General features: G+C 38.3%; 1 protein-coding gene across 40 annotated transcripts in view; it reads left to right on the top strand.

The window, feature by feature from the left end:
* The first annotated feature begins 17 nt into the window (after positions 1-17).
* The window catches only part of LOC108234849 (protein tyrosine phosphatase receptor type D), a 441438-nt gene continuing 426708 nt past the window's right edge, over positions 18-14747 (top strand). For all 40 annotated transcript variants that reach the window (XM_017414393.3, XM_017414387.3, XM_017414372.3 and 37 more), the window contains exons 1-3: positions 18-144; positions 392-565; positions 653-692. The gene's annotated coding sequence lies outside the window, so the exon portion shown is untranslated. The remainder of the gene's footprint in view (positions 145-391; positions 566-652; positions 693-14747) is intronic.

Raw genomic sequence — 14747 nt, 5'->3', positions numbered from 1 at the left:
TCCTCTCTGTGGTGGAGTGTGCAGCTTGAACCTGACAGCATGCTGGGACTGCGTTTCCAAAGAAAAAAGCTCAGCTCTCTCTCAGTTTTCCGTCCGTCTTTTTGCCGCTCTCATTGTCTTTGTCGACAGTGATAAAGAGAGCAGGTACCGTTTGTCCATTCCGCCAATTTATCACCAGCTGCCCTTTTTTTCCTCCTCTTCTTTTCTTCTTCTTCTTCTTCTTTTTTTTGTCTTTGCTACTCTTCACAGATGTTATGTCAACACTTTCTGGCTGATGTGTGTGTGGAGGATGGGAGGGAGGGACGGGGGCTGATGGGGGGGAGGGCTGGACTCCCGGTTCTAACGGAATTTGTTGTCGCTCTTCTTCTTTTCGGTGTTTTCTCTCTTGCAGTTGAGACCACGGGCCTGGTTTTTGTTTTCAAATTTGGAATAAGGAGGAACAAAAACCCCAAACAAAACAACCCCCCCACCAAAAAAAGAGCATCATGGCTGTTTTCTGACTTTGAGAGAAGAGAGAAGAGACTCCTCTGGAATTTCCCCCAAGGCATTTACCCGGACAGCTCCGGTGAGTGGATCTAGATGGGTTTTTATTCTAAAAGGAGCTTAATGGATGCAGCTGTAATGACTTTATTATGTCATGCTTTAATTACAGTTAACCGGGGCTTTACGTTCTGCTGCCTGGGTGTGTTATAGTAAGTAGCACTTTTTTTTGTTTTCTGTTTTGTCTTGAATCTTTAAACACAACAGTGCGGGTTTGCGGGTTGTTTTTTTTTCCACATCCCCAATCCGTGCGATAAGACGCTGCATACAAGGCTTCTATCTGGATAATGGAGCGGTCTGCGCGCCCAGACGGTGGCGAGATCTTTACAGAATGGATAACACAATCTCCGGTGTTCAAAAAAGCCGAGCCAGCTCCGTCCGGAACCGCGGGCTGCCTCTTGTGTTAGAAAGTTTTGGGTTAAAAAAGCTGTGATCACCGTTTTGTCTTTGAACGCACCTCAAAGGGGCTCAGGTGATGTGGGGGACAGTGGGTGGTCTCTGACTCACCTGTGTTTACTGCTTTCATCTGACACGGCTGGCCGCTGATTGACGGCTCGTTTTATTTACTCCCGTCTCCCTCCTAAATGTGGATATTCTTTAATTTAAATGAGCCCTTTCTCCGCCTCAGACTACCACTGACAAGTGCTTCATTTCGAGCCAATTACCAGTGATTTGCAGCCAAACTTTGCTCCCGAGGAAAAAAAAAAGTGCTGTAAAAGGGCTGGATAATGAACCGAAAAGTTTGTGTGCTTCAGTGTTTTTTTTTGTGGCGATTTGTAAATGAGCATGAGGGCTGCTCCCACAGCCAGACAGACGCATCTTCTCTGGCCAGTGTGTGGAGTGACACAGGGCTAAGTGAGCATGACCATGGAGGAGAGGTAATGGCATTATAGTCTGTCAGTCATGAGGCGTGCAAGAGAGAGGCTGCTGCTGGTTTCAGAAAGAGCTGAACGCAGGGCGGAAAGCAAACTGTTGTTTTTTTTAGATCAGAAAAACTGTTTACGAGTGCAGATGTACGTTTTATTTTGCTCTGTCTGTTTTACATCACTCTGTGTTGTGATTAAATGTTTATTATGACTTCAAAACGCTTATAATTCCACCAACTTTCTTATTATGCACAATAATTTGTCCCAAAACAACAATGCTACAAGACAGCAGTCATCCATGTCAGTCCTCCTGTCTTTTTTTAAGTACAGATTTGATTTAGATCACTTTATTTTATGAGTAGACATTTTGATGACACACACATGTAGAAAACAGCCACATCACCAACACAATGATCTACCATTACTTTTTATTTTTTAAAGGCTATTTGTTTTAACGGCAAAATAAACAAAACCAAGACATAATCTGAACATCTCCTGACCTCTCAAATCAATCACTGGCAAATTTTATTAGGTTCACTCTGTTATTATTGGGTTGGACCCCCTTTTGCCTTCGGAACTACCTTAATTCTTTGTGGCATAGATTCAATAAGGTGTTGGAAACATTCCTCACAGGTTTTGATCCATATTGACATGTTAGCATCACACAGTTTCTGCAGATTTGTCAGCTGCACATCCGTGACGTGAGTCCACCACGTCCCAAAGGTGCTCAATTGGATTGAGATTTGGTGGCTGTGGGGGCCACTGGAGTTCAGTGAATCAAGGCTCATCAGACCAGGGAATGTTTTTTCCAATCTGTTACTGTCCATTTTTGGTGAGTCTGTGTGAACTGTAGCCTCAGTTTCTAGTTCTTAGCTGACAGGAGTGGCACCCGGTGTGGTCTGCTGCTGCTGTAATCTATCTGCTTCAAGGCTGGATGTGTTGTGCATCGAGATCTGGTATTCTGCAGACCTTAGTTGTAATGAGTGGTTATTTGAGCTGCTGTTGCCTTTCTGTCATCTCCAACCAGTCGGCCCATTCTCCTCTGACATCAGGCAAGCATTTTGTCCACACAAATGTCACTCAATGGATATTTTCTCTTTATTTTGGACAGCTAAAGATAGCTGTGCATGAAAGTCCTAGATCAACAGTTTCTGAAATACTTGGACCAACAAGCATGCCACCTTTAAAGTGTTTTTTCCTCATTCTGATGCTCAGTTCAAACTTCAGCAAGTCGTCTTCACCACCTGTCCATGCCTACATGCATTGAGTTGATACAGTCTAATCTAGCAAAGTGCTCCCTTTGTTTAAACACATCAGTACAGTGTACTGTCCCTCCATCTCTGTATAAAATATCCTTTTTCAGACACAAACTTGCAGTAAGTGCTCACCAGTTAGCCCCTGTGTCCACTGACCTATAAATGATGGTTTATCTTTCCAGTTCATTGTTATCTTCTTGGCAATTCAAGTATTTGTAGAATATGTATTTTGTTTATGTTGTATATCTCCTTGGTTGTAACTCTAAACAGAAAAACCATTGGGTCTAGGGGAACAGTTATTTTTAGTACATTTTCAACAATTTAACATTTTTCCAAAATTCTCTTTAAATTAGACAATCTTAAAAGGTATGTGGCTGATCTCCTTTTTGACCACATTTTCTCTAATGTAATTCTACAAAATATTTGTTTGTGCACCTATGAAGAAAGAGCAAAAGGTGTTTTTAAAGCTGTTGTTCTCAAAGTTGGGATTAAGACCCTGCTGTGGGTTGTGAAACCCCAGTTGGGGGGTCTCCTGGAAAATCTGCAGAAATCAAATTAACTTTAAAAATGGTTGCCAGGAGCATATTTAGCCCTGACTGTAGTCATCAATGGATTGTTTTGGTGGTTGATGTGGCTCTTTGTTAAATGGCTTCTTAGCAATGTTTGCATACTTCAGCCAGTAATAGTTGGGGTGATGAGCCTCTGCAGCTTTTATTTTGTGGGTCAAAAGCTGCAAAGTTGGGGAACCACTGTCTTAAAATTGTTTGTTTTCTTGTTTTCTCCTTATTGTTTACATAGCTATTAATTTCTTTGTGGCAACTAGTTCATATCTTTTTCGACATATCATCGATTTCTTCTTTTGCGCAACAATTTTTCCCAAAATGAGAAAGCACTCAACCCTGTGAGTCCCCCTGTGTTAAACAGCACTTTTAAACGCTGAAAGGTAGATTTAAATCATCTGCTCTCAAACTGTGAAGTTACTATCTTTTTCTTTTTAAAATTCTGACAACATCCTGCAATTCTTTCTTCATCTTGTCTTCGAGTGATACTTCCCCCAAAAATGATTCCCCCAAGCCCACATCAATCACATCCAGATGGGAGTTTGAGTAATGGCTCGAAAGTTGTAAGCATTAGAGACTCATCTGCTTGCTCCCAGTGACCCCCAGAATCCAGACCCAGCACTTCCAGTCAGAGAGAGACGCTTGCGTGCAAATCACTCTTGTCTTATTAATTATGCCCAAACTTACGGTGCTTCAGTGTGACTGTGTTGACAGCAGCTCCCCACTTTTACACCGCCTGCCGCTCCTCTCCGGAGAGAAAACGCTGTAATTATGGTTTATAAACTTTATCCAGGTGACACAATGAGGGCACGGCTGAAACGACAACGAATGTTGGAACAGCTGATAATAAATTTATAGCTTTTTTTTTTTAAATGTAACCTCACATTGCATATTTCTCAACATTTGCAGCTGACGACGCAGTCAAATCTTTTAAAGAAATCAGGCGAGCTCAAGTATTTAAAACTTTGTCCAGACAATGGTTCAAAAAAACAAAGCTTGAGGCAGTGCGTTGGCTCAAATATACTTTATTCTTTTGTTCGTGGGATGTAAAGAACTCCTTGATTGCGAGCAAGCCGAGTGGCCCAACTCCCATGAGCCATTTTATAATGAGGATACGCTGTCAGATAATTAGATACACCTGGTGCAGGCGTTTTCAGGAAATTTTGATTCATCCAAAAATAAAATGCCTGTGCCTGCCAACATGAAAGCAAGGAAAGTGGGAAAAAAAGATATCCTGCTGTCACATTGCCTTCCCCTCTCATAGTGGCAATGTTTTATTTATTTATCTGTGTCTTAATGCTCTTGGATGAGGCAGGCTTCATTTTGTACCTGGTGGCGCGTTGGATGCCAAAGTTTCTCATCTCTTGCACAGCGAGCCGCTTACTCACGAGGGTGCCGCTGTCCCTGCACGGACGCAGTGTCTGAAACTGGATGTTCTGGTGCCGCTAAATATAACAGCTCCCTTGGCTGCATGGCACAAGATACATCACACTTGGAGTCTAAGACTGCAGTAGCACAAAATAAACTCGGCTCTAACAAGATGTGCATATAAATAAGCACAACTTTAAATAAAATTAGTTTTTTAACCTCGCGCTCCTGGCTGAAACCGTGTCACCTGAGTTTGTTTGTTTATCAGACACTTCAGTCATAAATCAGATCATTAAGTTGTTTCACATCAACTTTTGCTTTCTGCAAGAGACATCAGTGCCATTAGGCCTGATGTATGTGATACAGGTGCAGCTGGCTCATGTTGTCAAATTACTCACAGCTCATTACTCCTTTTTATGGTATTAGTTAGACTTACACTTGACACATTTCAGTTACAATGATGATATGAAGTTAGTCTAAAGGGAGAACAAAAGGGGCTACAGGATGCAAAAAACATATACAGTTCATGATATGAAGTGCTTTGATACTGAAGATGGATGCATGTTTAAAATGGAACATTTCAACAAAATGTTTCATGAAACAAACATTAAATGAGTCTGGATATGAATACAGTAGACTGTAGATTTTCTCCAAGAACTTCACACTTGCTTATATTGGGAGAGTTTTTAAAATGTGCCCTTTTGACTTTGCACATCATGTCTTCACACGACGGGCTGACCTTGTACAATCTTATTTTCTGATTTTGAAAGTAAGAACAGACTTTAGTGATGTGAAACTTGGTGATAATTTGGTAACTTGGTTACAGGAGGGGGCTTAGATTTGTGTTTTTGAACTCAAAACATCACTTCCAGCTATAACACTAAAGCATATAACATGTACCGATTCCAATATACCTTATGTAGTTACAAACTAAAAGATTAATGTTAAAAATAATCACTATATTCTACACCCCTCTCACCTTTGAGTGTTTTCAGTCTGACTCAGCTTCACCACAGTTGTCAGCTATGGAGATGAGGAAGAAAGTTTTTAAGTGTATAACTGTGCTGCATATATTTCTGATTGCAAATCAGACAGAATAGATGGAAAACATTGAATGATATCATTCTGTTTTCCTAATCCTAAAGTTACTCTTATATTAACATTTACCAAAAACAAAATCTAGGTGTAGAGCAAAATATAGGCCAAATATGGCCCAAAATTGAAAGTTTTGTTTATGGTTTCATATTAGCATTTGGCCACTGTTTGTTTAAAAACAAAAAAGATAAATGAACTCTTACATGGTTTTGACCTCAGGTTAGTCGCTATGTTAGTTTCTCACTTTACCATTTTATAACATATTCAGGCACCAAGGATACAGTATGATACAATATATTGCAAAACAATGAAATACAATATCATGCAAAATGATACAATTCACTGAGGCAAAGCAATAAAATGTGATATGATGTAAAACGATGGAATATAGCATGACGCAATGCAATATAACATGATGTAAAATGATGCAGTAAAAAACAATATAATACAAAATGAGAAAATATGAGACAAACTTTATTGAATGTTGGAAAAACGTTTTAAATTCAGCTTGGCCCAATAGGTGCCTTCACAAAAGAAAAAAAAAAAATCCATAAAAACTGTTAAAGCAGCCTTATTCAATAAAAAGATAATCCTCAATCTAAAAACATCCCTGTAGTTAACAGTCACAAACTTAGTGAACTTTTTATATTACCAGGCAGGTCTCATTGAGATCAGGAATTTTTTCCAGGGAGTTGTATTTTGTCTTCGAATGTTTTATTTTTTTGACTACTTTGGAAATAAAAAAAAAAGGTCAGCTGCACTTATCTAAGTGTATTAAATTTAAAAGTTTAATCAACTTATAAACTAGACTTTTAAGTTTCCTAAGATAATTCTTAGCATTCAGGGTGAATTTCATAAAGTTTTCTAATTGAGGAAAACCTCCAATCTTAAAAAGAGGTTTCTGTCCAAACATAACTGCAAAATGAGTCCATCAGAAAAAGCAAGCAGTGTAAAACCTACAAAATGACCTCAAACAGGAGTTGCAGAAGTTTTCTGATTTTTAGTTGTTTTCCACCACCCTATCCACCTAGACTGCACTTTGTTGTTTGACAAGTTAGTTTGTTTCCACCATCAGTTATTGTCACACCCACTGTGCTGGGAAATAATGTTCAGAGGCATCTCTAGCTTTGACAAATAGACAGAGTTTGATGCTCTGGGAATGAAAATGAGCTGGAATGGACCATTTTTCAGCCTGATTAACCATTTTGCCATGAAATATATCTAAATGTGCTAAATATTTATACATGTCAGACACGGAGGGGAAAAAAAGTTTGTGAGGTAGCTACATCTACCCAAAACCTGCAAGATGGTGATTAAGAAGTACTCAATCCTGGTGACTTTTTAGGGTAAATATTTGGTCAAAATGTACTAGATTGGATAAAAATGTCCGGTTCTGACAGATACATGGCCAGATTGTGGTGTGGTGACTGTTAAATAGGAAATTCTTGTCAGAAAAATGTGCTACAAGTGTGTTATATCTCAGATACAGCTTGACCTCACCAGTGTGCCATTGTATACATGTTTCCTTCCATCTCTTGCTAGAGAGAATGCCTCCTCTGTGTGGACCCAACTGTGAATAAGGTCACCTATAATTCCTTGGATTTGTGTTAATGCAATTGGATATATTCAGCTGCGTTCAAGTACTCGGTAGCCCATAATTGGCAGATGTTTGGTTTAAACAGCTTTCAGTTTCTGGCACTAAGCTGTATTACCATGAGCTCCTAGGGGGACATCTGTTTCCTCGGTAGAGACAATTTTATAAGTTTTTTGAATATTTTGACCTTCAAACTTTTCAAGATTTTGGTCAAAGCAGTTTTGAGTGTTCTACATTTTTAGCAAGTTGAAAATTTGTTTGCTTTTAATTATGATTTTTTTTTTTCTGGCTGTCTCATCTTTGACCGAGAAACACAGAACTGCTCACTGAGAATACTTCTAATCCAGGTTTAACATTGTATAATTTGAATTTTTATCTCAGCAGTGAAACCCGGCGAGAGTCATTTACTTCGATTAGCCATCGGTTGCAACGATAATGCCTGAAGAAATCCTGTATCTCAATTGTGTAGTTTAAATTAGAAAAAGAAAAACATTGATTTTTTTTTCCCCCCCTACCCTGACATGACAGGAATTCACAATACTAGGACAAAGAGAGTCAAAATCATTGCCTCAATAATAGGGATTTACCAAATATTCAGCTGGTGACTATAGAAATAAACTTTAGTCTATATAGTGCCAATTGCACTTATGGTGTAAAAAAACAATCCAAAAGAGATCAAATCTGTTTTTTAAAGAAAAGGGAGTTATTCTTTAGTTGGGTTTTATTTGCAGAAACACCTCTAATAAGCTGAAGAATATATATTGTAGATTTCCAGTGACAGAAAAGCTCTCTAACCCTGTGCTGGTTTTAAAGAAAATGTAAAAATTCCTGGAAACAGTTCATAACAATGTCAAGTTAACAAAAAAAAGGAACTAAAAAGAAAATCCGTATGTTGTTAATTACTTTTCTTGGCAAAATTAGGCATCACCAAGTCGAAACGTTACAAAGATCTGCCTAAGATCCTGTCATACAACTTCACTAATAACCTCTGTTTTTATTTGTTGTTCCAGCTCCATTTTTTTAAAAAACAAACTTTACTTACACCATCAACTGTGCAACCCTTTTAGACAGTGGATGCAAAAAGTCTCCACATCTCTGGTAAAGTGCCAGGTTTGTTTTGATGTAAATAAACCGTACAGTGGCAAATTATTGAAACAATCCTTTCACCTCCAACTTTAGGAGGAAGGCTTAGCTAGTGGCAGTATTTTTAAATAACTTTTAAGCATTTCTGCTTTTAAATCTAAGCATTTTTTTCTTATCAACTATAATCTAAAACAAATGGAAATCAGAATTAGCTTAGTAAATTCAAATTAGTGCTCCTCACTTCATAAGTGGGGATATAAGGTGAATACAGTGTCAAACTATGGGACAATAATGAACAATCTACTGCAACAACTAGACGTTTAATGTTTTTATCAAGTGGAATTAAAAGCTGCATTATGTAAGAATATTATTTGGCTCTAAAAGAGCAACAGTATTTATAGCACACTTGTGTCATTGCTGTAGGATTTATAGGCATTCATTACACCTTTATAGCACCTCTTACTTATAAACTGGTTATTAACTAGGTGTAGTTTCAAAAGAGCAAATGTCAGTGTCGTTTTACTGCCTGAGGTATGCTGCACGTACAGCCCCATGGTTGGGGTATTTTATCTCCATGCAAATGCATTGGCAGTCTTCAGCCGCCTGGCACCTTGTGAAAATTCAGAGGGCACTGGTTTGTTGTGTATTGACAGCAGGGTCTACTGGGATATGAGGGCAAAGAAGAAAACAAAGGAATAATGCAGGCGAGCTGGAGCCAGGGTACTCTGCACAGTTCGATGCTGCTGCCTCTAACCGACAGGAACAAGAGAAATCAATTAGACCTCCTCTGTTGCTATCCAAGGGACTTCTACCATTGGAAAGGGTAGAGAGAATCAAAGCGTTTGGCAGAAAAATAAAGCAGCAGAGGACAAAAGTAAACTCGAGTAAGAGGCTTGTTGTATTCTTTGCCAGCTCAGCTTCTGCTGACCTCAAAAAAACTAAATTTCTCTGATTCAGGAGCGATAATTTCAGTTCTCAATCTTATTTTTATTTGTTTTTGAAGCACTGATCTGATCCAGTTTTCGCTTGTTTCTTCCAGGCTAGTATTAGGACACACAACTATGTAGGGAAATCTTTTTTTATGTATATAAATGTAGAAATCTCAGTAGTTCCCAACAACCAGTTTGTGAATGTATCATTTGAAACTATTTAGAGGTCACTGTGAAGATTTCTCTAACAAACCACGATGGACCGTGAAGTGGAGTTTTGCAGAAAAGTAAAGAACTACCAAGTAGGATTTTTAGGGTTTCAGGCAGCTTTAAAACTCATCTTAAGGCAGGATTTAGCTTCACTGAAAACTTTATTTGGTTTTATATATATATATATATATATATATATATATATATATATATATATATATATATATATATATATATATATATATATATATATATATATATAAAAAAGTCCCTCCAAATTTAAAAGGGGAGAAAAAGCCTTTTGTATAGAACTGGAAGTAGTCCAGCTTTTTTAGTTGGATCAGTGAGTCTTGTATCCACAGGGTATTATTTATTAATAGTATTTAGCAGTCTAAAGTACAGTCTGTGTAATGTAAAAGTATGCAGCGTCCCAGTAAATGTAGCCAACCTGGGAGTTCCAATTCTAACTTTTGACTACATGGACATTTAATTTTTATGTGCAAATACAAGCTTAGTTTGGATAAAAGGTGGATGTGATCAAAAGAGTTTGAAGGCAATTGATGTGGTCTGCATATTTTACTCAACAGAGCTTAGTTATGTACTGTATATACAGCTGAGGGGTAGATGGTGCACAGCACGAGTTTCACAGGACCCCGGGGCTTCATTGTCTTTGATCAGACAAAAAGAGGACAGTTTTTGATCAGATTCTCTCTTGGACATTTAAAACAAATCACAATCTGCTGTCACAATCAACACCTCAAAGATTGTACAAGGTGTAATCTTTACACACACAAAAGCGTACATCACCTGGAGGTGTGCTAGAGTCTATCACATCGTGTTTTAAACCCTTCCTCTCACATTTCTTTTGATGAATATCTTGCTTGAATAAGAGTTTTTTTACAGAGCAGAAATTAAATTAAACAAATGCCTGTTACATGAAATCTTAAAATGGTAAAATGCTAACTGACTATTCAGCTGCTTAGAAAGGAGAAAAAAACAGCTAGCTTTAAACTTGGAACTGAGTTCATAGTGAGCCTAGAGTAACATGTAGTGTATGAGAATGTCTGCTGATTGACATTGGGCACCAGGACTAAATCAGTGGCAAATGCCTTTTTTTTGTTTTTCTTTTTTCCAAGAACACATCAGATTATACCAAGTGGTCAAATGGAAATCAACTGGATTTTTCTTGTTCCTTGAAGACATTTCACCTCGCATCCAAAAGGCTTCTTCAGTTATGATTATGGGCTGAAAATTCTAGGCTTATGCCTTTATAGCAATTTAAGCACTTGGGATTGTCATTTCCTGGAAGACTGAGACTCTACACCAGGGATGGCCAGTCCTGGTCCTCGAGGGCCACCATCCTGCATGTTTTACTTGTTTCTCTGCTCCAACACAGCTGATTTGAATCAATGGGTGATTAAACAGGCTTCTGCAGAACAAGAAGAGGTAATTTAACCATCGGATCAGGTGTGTTGGAGCAGGGGAACAGGTAAAACATGCAGGATAGTGGCCCTCGAGGACCAGGATTGGCCATCCCTGCCTCAACATCACGTTATGTGTATTGGTTGTATTTAGTGGTTGCAGTAACAGTTACAGCTGGACAGACACAAACACATTGGTGACACAAAGCAAAGAGTCTAGTTACCATCCACATGAGAGCGTTTTCTTCCAGCAAACTAGAAAAATGGTGTCCAATCCTGGTCCTCGAGGGCCACTAGCCTGCATGCTTTAGTTGTTTACCTGTTCTTCAGCAGGTCTTCAGATTCTGCAGAAGCCCATTAATCACTCAGTTATTCAAACCAGATTTGTTAAAGTGGAGAATCATCTAAAACATGCAGGACAGTGGTTCTCAAGGACCAGGATTAGACACCACTGAACTAAACAGGAGTGATCCTATGTAATTACATCACAAATACTTGTAGTCTAAGGTTATATTGAAGAGACACTTAGTAATTACAGCTGTTACATTATGAATATTAAGTTAGAAATTTATGGCTCTAACTTATCTGAAAAATCTGCTTCATAAAGTCGGTCTAATTTAATAAGAAAAATCTGAATCAACATTGTCTATTAAAAAAACCCAAACATATCGATCTACAACAGTGATTGCATAAAGTCTGAAGTGTAACCGACCTGAAAAGACTGCATTAATAAAAGTTCAGTTTTTTTTTTTTTATTGTTCCTACAATTTTAAATGAACAAGAATCAAAGTAAATTTTGAGGGGGAACAAAAAAAAGAAAGAGGCTGTGAGTGGATGAAATGATGGGCACGTTAACAGCCGAAGCTTTAAAAGTTGCGTTCTTTCTATAATCCCGTGTGTACAGATAGCTCAGTCCCCTGACAGAGCACACAAGTAAACACAGCCCACCCCCACCTCCCGCTCAGACCTGCTGTAAGTTTGGCTGCGGGTGCTCGGCAGATCCCTCGGCATCATGAGAGAATAACAATGAGGGTTTTGGAAGGGATCAGCTCCCCAGCACAGAGCCATACTGGGTAGGGTTTATGTAAGACCCCGGCTTCTGCAGCTCTCTGCCAGTTTAAGACGACAAACAAATGGAGCTGAAAAGTTCAGAGTCGCGGGGGGTGTGCGTGATGATGGAGGGTGGGGGCGAGCTGCATCCCCTCGCGCTTCATCCTCCCTTCACACACACAGACGCCATTCCTCTGCTCGTGCCTGGTTATGTGTTGTGGCTTGTGATATCAGGTCTCATGTGTATCCACGCAGGCTGATGTGCGTTTTCACACAATTTGTTGGCTCCCCAGCTCTGTTTCTCACTTTGAAGCCACCGCATGGCCTTATCCTCCTCTTCCTCCTTTTGTTTGCCTCATCATATGTTCCAATGAAGGAGGCTGGGATCTGTCAAAATCAGTCCTTTCTTCTGTCTGCCTTGTCAACTTTTTTTTTTAGGTGGTCTGCCACAGAGATTCACTCAGCCCTGACATCCTAGCATTTCTAAAATGTCAAAACAAGTGGAGGTTGAAGTGTTGTTGTTTCAGCTGTTATAATTTGTTTTTATCGGCACCTTCTGTTCCCACTTCATTCTGCAGCTCTGAAGCGATAGTTAAACTGCAGCTATAATCATCATTGATGAGTCAGTTAATTTCTCTAATATTTATGTATCAGAGAATGTTTGCAGTTTTTTTTTTCTAAATTTGAGAAGGACAAAACTTGTTGAAACATTGCACTCTAAAAACTAATTTGTTCAATCGTCCTAAATATGGAAAATATTCCAACTCAATTTTGTCCTAAGGTGAAACAATTGAGTTGTAATTTAGGATTTTTTGGCTTGATTAACTTAATCTTTTACAGCTGATTTTCTTTTTACTTTGATTCTAATTACATGAACTGTGTGGATCAAAATGTTTCCTTCATTGGTTCATTCAACAGGTAGTTTTTAAAGTAAACTGAGAACCAAAAGTAATGATAATAATAATAATAAAAAAAAGTCCTGAAAGATTAACCTCACCCACAGGGTTACTTAAAAACACCATAAATTGATTCTGAAAAATGTAAATGGAAAATTTTTTAAAATTTTATTTAACAAGTTTTAAATGTTAGCTCTCTGTACATCCATGAATCAATAATTTAACAAATCCAAGCTCACTGTTTTTTATGTTATGCAAACATACTTAAATATGTTTTAACTTATGCAGTATCCTGCTGTAAAATGGAAAAATCTAATTTACTGATTTGAGGTGAAAAGGTTCATTTATTTTTTACCTGACGAGATGAGGCCTAGAATACCTCAGTGCCAGTTTTATTTTTATTCAAAGTGGTGATGTTCATCAAAATTTCCAAACCAAAATGCACTTTTTAAAGACAGTATCTCACCATGCTGCAAATGTTGGTGACTCAAAATTGCAAGAAAACGCACCAAATTACTGTTTCAGTTTGACTTTTGAATGTTTGCAACAAAACAACCAGCGAGCCATGCAGCTGTTTTGCATGGCTAGTTCTAGGCAATTACAGCCTTGTTTGTGTGAATGGCTTGCAAAAGTGAATTGTAGACCATCTACAATATTTTGTTGCTCACCTCCACCAGCATCCGACCTGCCTCAGCCCACTCTGTAGCCACCTTTGCAGGAGCCAGTGGAGCTCTTAGGACAACAACATTAAGAAGGGTTTGAAACATTTGTCACAACTCTGCAACTCTTTTGAAAGAGATTTTGTTTTATCATTTTTCCCGTATAGGAAAACTGAGAGCCCCTGCGAATGTTTCGAGGAATTTTGGAGACCCGTTTGCTGATTAGTCGCCCACATTCGCAGCCCAGGCAGATAAATACTTAAATGATTGTTTTTTTGATTTAAGCAGACTTGTAGAGTAAACCAAGATCATATTTTTACCTTTTAAAACGACATACAATTAACTTTCCTTGAAGTTTTGATGTTTGATCAACTAGCTGAGTCTCCCAGGACTTGGTCGTTCTCTCTAAATAAGTTATTCTGTGTTATTTGGCATATACCAATATTCTCTGATTTTTATCAGAAGCAGCATGTTGTCTTTAGAGTCGTAATTTTACTGTCTAATTGTTTTGAGTTTAGACCAGGAAATGTGGAAAAATGTGGTGAAAACATATCTAAGATAGCATTTTGCTTGAACTATTAAACTTTAGAGTTTGAGTTGTTTAAAATTGGCTAAACTTTGCTTTGGACATGACCCTGCTGCTCTAAGCAGCTCTTAGCTTTCTTTCCCCATAATTTATTTGATTCTTTAAACTGAAATTGTTCTGATCTCTGTCTTACTGTAGGTAAAATACTGACTACTTGTAACTACTCCACACAACCTCACTTAAAGAAAGAAAAATCTACCCTTTTTTGAAATCACAGTTGCATATCAACTCTAAATCAAGACATTAAAAGTAGTTTTTTAGAAATAATGAAAGAAACAAAAATGGCTATTTGTCAATCGTTTCATTTCTTTGAGAAAACCAAAAGACACATCGGACCCAGTTTTCTGTAACGTGTAGTAATCTAGTGGAAGGCCCCCCTTCATTCTCATATGGCACAGAACTACTCCACAGAAACATTAAGATCCTCCGAGTTGGGAGTAGGGAGAAAATCAATGTAAGGTGAAAATTAAATTTGGCTCAAACAGCCTTTAGGCAAAGTGCAATTTGAAAACACATCTTTTATTTTCCCCTGGGTGTCTAATGGGGCCTGGCAGGAGATGGACAGTGGATTTAACCATCACAAGAAGAGAAAAAAAAAAAAGCAGAGGTATGCACTGAGCGTGAGGGACACACC

This window comes from Kryptolebias marmoratus, linkage group LG7, assembly GCF_001649575.2.
Source record: "Kryptolebias marmoratus isolate JLee-2015 linkage group LG7, ASM164957v2, whole genome shotgun sequence".
In the NCBI taxonomy this organism is placed as follows: domain Eukaryota; kingdom Metazoa; phylum Chordata; class Actinopteri; order Cyprinodontiformes; family Rivulidae; genus Kryptolebias; species Kryptolebias marmoratus.
The sequence above is the reverse complement of the archived record's forward strand: the minus strand, read 5'-3'. Positions and strand labels throughout refer to the sequence as shown.